The sequence below is a fragment of the Crocodylus siamensis genome, chromosome 7 (assembly GCF_052110815.1).
Source record: "Crocodylus siamensis isolate JL-2025a chromosome 7, ASM5211081v1, whole genome shotgun sequence".
Taxonomy (NCBI): Eukaryota; Metazoa; Chordata; order Crocodylia; family Crocodylidae; genus Crocodylus; species Crocodylus siamensis.
In genome coordinates, this window is record NC_143401.1 from 56,245,556 (window position 1) to 56,253,305 (window position 7,750).

Here is a 7,750-nt window from a genome sequence, read left to right on the forward strand (position 1 = left end):
TTATTTTCTCCTACAGGTATTAGCCTTTCTGAAGAACTTCCCTGGAGAAGAAACACTGGCTGGCGCTTCACTCCAGCACATTCACAAGGCTACTAAAATTTGACTGCTACTTTAACTAATAATTTTTTAAATGATCCTGTAAAAGGAGCAAATTTCTTGTCTGGTGAAGTCCTTCAGAGGTTCAAAAGAATGCACACAGCAGTTTATAAACAAAAACCAAATCCTTCCCTATCATCTTCATCAAAGCAGAACACTTAAAATGTGCCAGAATATTTTGCCTATTTTGTTACCGGTAAGGGCATTAATAAGAAAAGTATACAAAACTGGAAAAACCATAACCATGTTGAATGCTTTTCAGGCTGATGAATGAAACAAAGCCCCCTTAGTACTATGACTGTAGTCTGGTATTTGTGGCAAGGGGAAGATGCCATTCAGAAGTGCTAATGGGAAAGACCCCTCTCATTTGCAAGGGAACATGATTCAAAAACAACAACTATGCCTGTTAAAATACCAGTCTGAAATATATACGTAAAGATCTGTAATGTCTGGTGTATTAATGAGTTTAAGTTTAAAACTGGTAGACCTTAATTCTGATGCAGCATACAAATAGATTCATGCTAGTACATACAGTACTCTTACTATGAGCTTATAATTTGGCCACAGAAACATACTGCAACCCCAAGTAATAACAATGTTCTAGCTAAGTCCGTGTCCTTTCCTTGACATGAACTTCTACTGAATGCTGCAGGAGAAGATGAAAATACCTATATGTGTGAAAGGTTATGTTTGTCAGGTCACTGGGGAGGTAGTTTCCTCACTGCAACTGGTGATCAGCTTGTGCATTGAAGCACAAAGATTGGTAGTTGATATACAACTTATCCTTGCTTGTGTAACTGTCACTATAATAGCAGAGTGTATCCATCCTTCTCTCTGCAATCTTCAGTCCACTGTGGCTAATGTGTGAAAGAAAAATGAAATTTATCTTCTTAGAAAAGGTAAAGTTCTATCCTATCAAGGTGGTTGTTTCATACAAATTCCAGCCCAGGTTCCTGCTATAGAAATCCAGCAACCTGCTTGTGATTCCATATACAAAGCTATGATTGTATAGATAAAGCCTTGGCTGGGATGATATAGTTGGGGATGGTCCTTCTTTGAGCAGGAGGTTGGACTAGATGATCTCCCGAGGCTCCTTCCAACCCTACTTTTCTATGATTCTAACCATGAAACCTGCGTGACCCCAGAAGCTGAGGGACACCGCAAGCTCCAGCAGGCAGTGTCAGTGCTGGCAGCTGCAGGAGCATGGCGGCAGTAATTGGGGAGCTCCTGCCAGCAACTGCAGCACTGTCAGTAGTGGGGTGGGGAAGAGGTGACCAGCGCCAACTAGTGGTTGGTGATCCCCTGCAGATGCTGCTGGTAGCAGTGGCCAGGGCGATCATGGACTGCCCGCAGACACCACTGGCAGTATCAGCAACGCCTTTTCGTTGGGGGTGCACTGCCATGCCCAGGTGCTTTGATCCAGCAGAAGTGGCTCTGAACCTTTGGAGCCGCCTTGGAGATCCAGCCATAGGGTATAATGGGGAATCAATGAAATATCTATAACTTTGCTGTTTTTTTGTCTGATTTGGATGAAAATTCCAGGAGTGGTAGCCTCTGCTTAGACCACAAAGCCTAGTAAGTTTCAAGGAGATAGATGCAGGGGCTTGGGGGGGGAACTGCACCCCAAGTTCTTGAAAGCAAAACTCATGTCACATGTATGTGTTAGACCACAGGGGGGTGAAAACTGCAGAGATGGTAGCCTCTAGTAAGGCCACAAAGCCTGCCAAGTTTCAAGAAGACCGGTGCAAAAGGTTGAGGGGAACTGCACTTCAAGCTGCCGGCAGGCAAAACTTGTGACATAGATGACCCTGTGTGTGTTAAGGCACAGTGGACTGAAAACTGCAGGGGTGGTGGCCCATGTTGAGGCCATGAAGCCTGACAAGTTTCAAGGAGATAAGTGCAGGGGTTTGGGGGAAACTGCACCTCAAGCTGTGGACAATCAAAACTCGTGACATGGGTGACATAGTGTGTGTTAAGGTGCAGCAGGGTTAAAGCTGCAGGGATGGTAGCTGTCACAGGGAAAAACAGGAGGGAGGACCCCAATATACAAAGGGGAAACCCCTGGGACAGGAACCCACAGTTGGGGAAAAAAGGGAAAAGCAAGGGTAAAGGGAAACACTTACCCACGGCGAAACTGGAACTTGAAGAAAGACCCATGCAGACCATCAGCCATGCCTTTATACAACTGCAGCCGGCCGGTGACATCATCAGCAATCACCGGCTGGCAGAAATAAAATGGACCACTGGCGAAGACAAGGGGAGAGGCAGATTGATGCCAGCAAGAGCACCAGCAGGAGGTGGCTCTCCAAAGCTCCCATGGTAGCAAGAAGAGTTGGAGGCTGCTTCCCCTGGTGTGGAAGAACCCTCCAGCATGAGCTGCAAGCCAGAGGCTGCTGGATGCAGTGAGAGAAGCCAAGAGCTGAAGGCAGCTCCCCACAACTGAGAACCCGGGCATAGGAGCAAAGAAGCACAGAAAGACCCCGGCGCCAGTGGCTGCAACAGAGGGGCTGGAAAGGTCGATAAAACTCCCTGCACCAGATCAGGTGGGACCGTCAAGAGTACCGGGAAAGCCAAAGAGGCACATCAGGTGGGAGATGGGAGGCAAGGGCAGCGTGAGGGGCTGCAAAGCACAGCCACGAGTGGTGTGGCACCAATCCAGCAAATAACGAGGTGACAAGCAGAACAACTCATGATGCAACCAGCAGCCATGACCCCTCCCAACATGCTGGGCCAAAACCTGAAGATGCTGATGCAGATCTTAGATGCACAACAAAAAATGTTGGAGCACCAACACGATTGGCTACAACACAGCCTGACGGCCTTCAAGATGCCGAAAATGATGAGTGATGACGACCCAGAGGCATATAGTGAGGCCTTTGAGCGGCACGTGATTCTGACAGGCCTGGACAAGGGGTACTGAGCCAGCCAGCTTGGTGCCTTTGTCGTGGGAAAGGCCCAAGCGGCATACAGGGCGCTCCCTAGAGATGAGGGTCAGGACTATGAGGTGGTTAAAGCTGCTATCCCGTATAGACTATAAATTATTCCCTTTTTCAGGCCAAGAGGGCAGAAGAAAAGCGCCCCCAGCTCCTACTGCAGTTGTTAAGAGATCTGTTCGGTCAGTGGATTAACCTAATGACATGTGACCGCAACACCGTAGTAGACCAGATCATACTGGAGCAGTTCCTCAATGATCCAGAGGAACAGACACAGCAGTGGGTACGCTAGCACTCGCCCTCTACTTGTGATGAAGCTTTAAAGTTGGCTGAGGCTTTTGCAGTCTCTGAGGTCCATTATCCAAGGGAGAACGTACCCCTACCCATGGCTTTCAGGGAACCAGAAAGACGGTGATTCCTCCCCAAGGGTCTGACACGTGACATGGTCTGTTTTCATTGTGGGAAGATTGGACACTTTTCCAAGGAGTGCCCAAACCATGTGTCCGAGAGGTGGCAGCCAGACCATTCACCACGAGGAATGTTGGAAGGACATAAGGAGTCCCTGCTGACCAAACCAATGGATTGTAGTTTTGGGAGCGGCAAGGAAAGCACTATATAGGAACGACCCATAGTGCGAGCACAGGTTGGGAACCACCTGGTATGGGCTGTCCTAGACTCCGGGTGCGCCCAATCCTCGGTAAGGGCCAACCTGGTTACAGCCTGCCCGAGTCACGGGGCTGCGCCAGTGAGGGTCTCTTGCCTCCATGGAGAAGCTCAACAGACCCCATGACAGATCCTTACAGGTTATGGAGCACCAAGAGGAGCTGTTAGTCAGCCTGGCTCCTCACTTGGCTTGTGAGATGTTGTTGGGATGAGACTGGGCCTCCTTATATGATACCTTGGAAAGGATTTGAGACATCGAGACTACACAAAAAAACTTAAGAATGCAGGAAGGATGGCTGGGGGAATCCGAAGGCGACAAAGAACCTGACGATGACATTGAGGTACTGGACCTGCACGATGTAGCCAGCAGTTCAGGGAAGCATAGGCAGAGGATGGGGAGTTGCAAGAGCTATGAGCAATAGCAGTGGATGCCTTGGAACCTCTTCAAGCATCAACTGCAACAGCATCCCCGCAGTTTGAGGTAAGACACCACCTCTTATACCGGGTACAGCAAGGTGGGGCGGGAGAGGACACCGCTCATTGTACCCTCTTGCTTCCAGAGGGTCATATGGCAGCTTGCCCACACCAACCCTACCAGGGGGTACATGGGGCAGGATAAGACAACTGCCAGGATAGCCCAATGGTTTTCTTGGCCGGGATTAGGGGGAGACATAGCCCGTCATTGCACCGCGTGTCCCGAGTGCCAGAAAGTGAGGGAAGACTGCCCTCCACAGACTTCCCTTCGACCCCTGCTGGTAATTGATCTCCCGTTCGCAAGGATAGCGATGGATGTTGTTGGACCATTACCCCGTAGTAGTGCAGGCAATCAATATATCCTAGTGTTCGTGGATTATGCCACGCAATATCCTGATGCTGTCCCACTGAGGATGGTAACAGTGCCTTGGATTGAGGAGGAACTCATTAAATGGATCGCCAGAGTAGGAATCCCGCAGGAGATCCTGACAGACCAAGGCCACAACTTTATGTCAGGGGTGTTAAAGGTGATATGCCAAACATTAAAAATAAAGCAACTTTACACGTCGGTATATCATCCACAAACAGACTGGTGGAGAGACTCAGCAGGTCCATAAAGAAAATTTTACACCAGTGCATACAGGGGGATCTGCAAAGATGGGACCTACTCCTCCTATTGGTGCTATTTGTCTTTAGAGGCACCCCCTCGGAGTCCCTGAAATATTCACTGTTTGAGTTGGTACTAGGGCACTGTCCCTGAGGCTTGCTGCAAATTGAGAGAAGATTGGGAGCACCTCTCCGCAGTGGCTCAGAACCCTATGGTGTATCAGCAAGGCTTCCAATGCCGAGTACAGCTAGCCAGAGACATAGCCACAGATAATTTACAGCAGGCCCAAGAGCAACAAAAGGTGAGTTATGATGCACACGCCAAGGAGAGAAAGTTTCAACCCGGGCAGAAGGTCTCATCCTGTTACCCACATCTACCAGCAAATTATTAACACAATGGCAGGGGCCCTTTGAGAGAACTCAGAGGGTAGGCCCGGTAGATTTTGAGGTATATAGGCCAGGTCACCTCCGGATGAAGCAGATTTTTCATGTCAACCTCCTATGCGAGTGGCAACAGCCTGAGGGTTGGGCCGCCTTTCTGGAAGATGGGTCAGAGGACCTTGGGCCCCAAGGGAATGAGTGGAGCGCTAGGCCAATGGGATCAGACTAACAAATTCACACTGGGGGGAACTTGACAACCATTCAGAAGAAGGAGATATGGACACTCGTCATGGAGTTTAAGGACATATTCAGGTGTGGCAGCACGCAACCAAGGAGGGCTGTGAACTCCCCTAGCACCCCCTACCTACCGTGCCAAATCAGGTTTAATGCACCCTCGCTATCTTGCCCGCCACGTCTCTGATGGTAATTTGTTAAAGGGAGGCTGCCTTTCTAACCCTCCTTGGCACAGTGCCTTGATGTATCTTGGCCCTGTCTAGTCGCCCGGTGCACTCCAACCTCTGGGGCTGCTCGTGAGTCCCACAGTCACCCGTGCCCTCACGGGTCTCCGGACTCGTCTCCGTGCCCGCCTGTGCCCTCACAGGCACCTCCTGGCTTCTCCTGCGGCTCTTGCCCCCACCGGGGCCTGTCTCCCCACGGCTCTCGCAGCCCGTAGCCCGCACCAGGGCCTTGCCTCGCAATTCCCCACCCGCACCAGGGCCTTGCCTCGCAATTCCCCACAATCGAGGCTCAGGTGGCCATAGCCGTGCCTGGCCCCCCAGATCCCCTTTTCAGGTCCTATGCCCCACTGGGGCTTCCCACCTGTGCCCACACTGGGCTCCTCTCGATACTGCCCACACTGGGACCAGGGTCAGGACACCCCAAAACGCAGCACTCTCTCCGGCACCAGGAACCCCCCCACTACTGGGGAGCTCCTATGAGGCCTCCTCCAACCCCTACAGCCTCAGCTGGTCCTCCGGTGTAACAACAAACAAAATAGCAAACTTCCCACTCCTGGGCTACAACATAAAATTCCAAGCCCACTGGCTACCTTCATCCATATCCCTACTAGGGTTTTCTCCACCCAGTATCCTCATGCAAAACTGCTCAGGCCATCCAGCTTCTCTGCTATGCCTGCCCTGCTTGCTCCAGCAGAGCTCCACCTTCCATGGCTGCCAGAGTGGAACTAGCTCTGGTCTCAGCCTAGGCTGTTTATATAGGCCAGGCCCTGCCCCCTTCTGGTCAGCTGACCCAACTGGTTGTCTCGGCAACCCACACCTGTGCTGCCCTGGGGAGTGGCAGCTGAGCCCATATTACTGTTGTCAGTAGCAGGCACCTTAGTGCCCTGCTGCATCAGGGAAGAGCCAGGATGGGTACAAGGAACATATCATTCAGCCCACACACTGCTGGGCTCCATAGTGTGACATCAATGGTGACCAATACCTCACCATCTCACAGACGAAATACTTAACACACACAGCGTCTTCTATGTCACGAGTTTTGCCTTTAGCGTCTTCTATGTCACGAGCAGCTTTAGGTGGTTTCTCCCAAACCCCTGCACCTATCTTCTTGAAACTTGGCCAGCTTTGTGGCCTCACCAGGGGCTACCATCTCTGCAGTTTTCACCTCTCTGTGTTCTAACACATAGACGTGACATGAGTTTTCTTTCAAGAATTTTGGGTGCAGTTCCCCCCAAACTCCTGCATCTATCTTCTTAAAACTTGGCAGACTTCATGATTTCAGGAGAGGCTACCATCCGTGCAAATTTAATCCAAATCAGACAAAAAACAACAAAGTTATAGATATTTCATTGATTCTCCATTATACCCTATGGCCAGATCTCCAAAACGGCTCCAAAACTTTTCCAAAGCACTTCAGAAGCTCCAAACCACTTTGGAAAGCCTAACGAAGCCAGCACTTCAATCTGGATATGCTACTTTGAATGCTAAAGCATCTAAAGCTTCTCCGGATCCGAAGCACGGTCTGAAATCTTGCACAGCCCTGGCGTATATACCATGTGCCTATTCTGTGGTTAAGCTTATATACTTCTCAGTGGTGACAGCTGTCTAGTGTAGCATGTTTTTCATTTGTTTAAATATCTGCCTCCCTGTTTGTTTTCCAAGTGTCTGGATTAATAATTCCAGAGAAAGTACACAGAGAAATTGTATCACACTTTGCATCCCTAGGACACATCCAGACAAGCACGTCTGTGCAGTTTGCAGCCCCACAGACCTGTCTGCAGAGCCATAAACCACCCACACCACACATGAAGGTGTTTGCTGTACAGCTAATTTGCAGTGCAGCAGGTTTTTGGACACTGGAAGATCCCAGTGTCAAAAAAAACCACACCAGAAAAAAGTGGGGCAGCTCACAAGGCAACAGCGTGCATCACCCAAAACCGGAGCCTGGCCGGCCACAGCCATGCTCCAGTTGCTGGCCAGGCTCCATGCATCTAGATTGCCACTACTGGAGCCCCAGGAAGTCCCCAGAGCTCCAGCTAAGGCTGCTGGGGCCAGTGCAGGTGCTGGTACCAGTATCCCCTACCCCACCTGGGGCAACTTGCCATTCTCCACTGTGTGCATTCAGGAGCATTCCCCAGA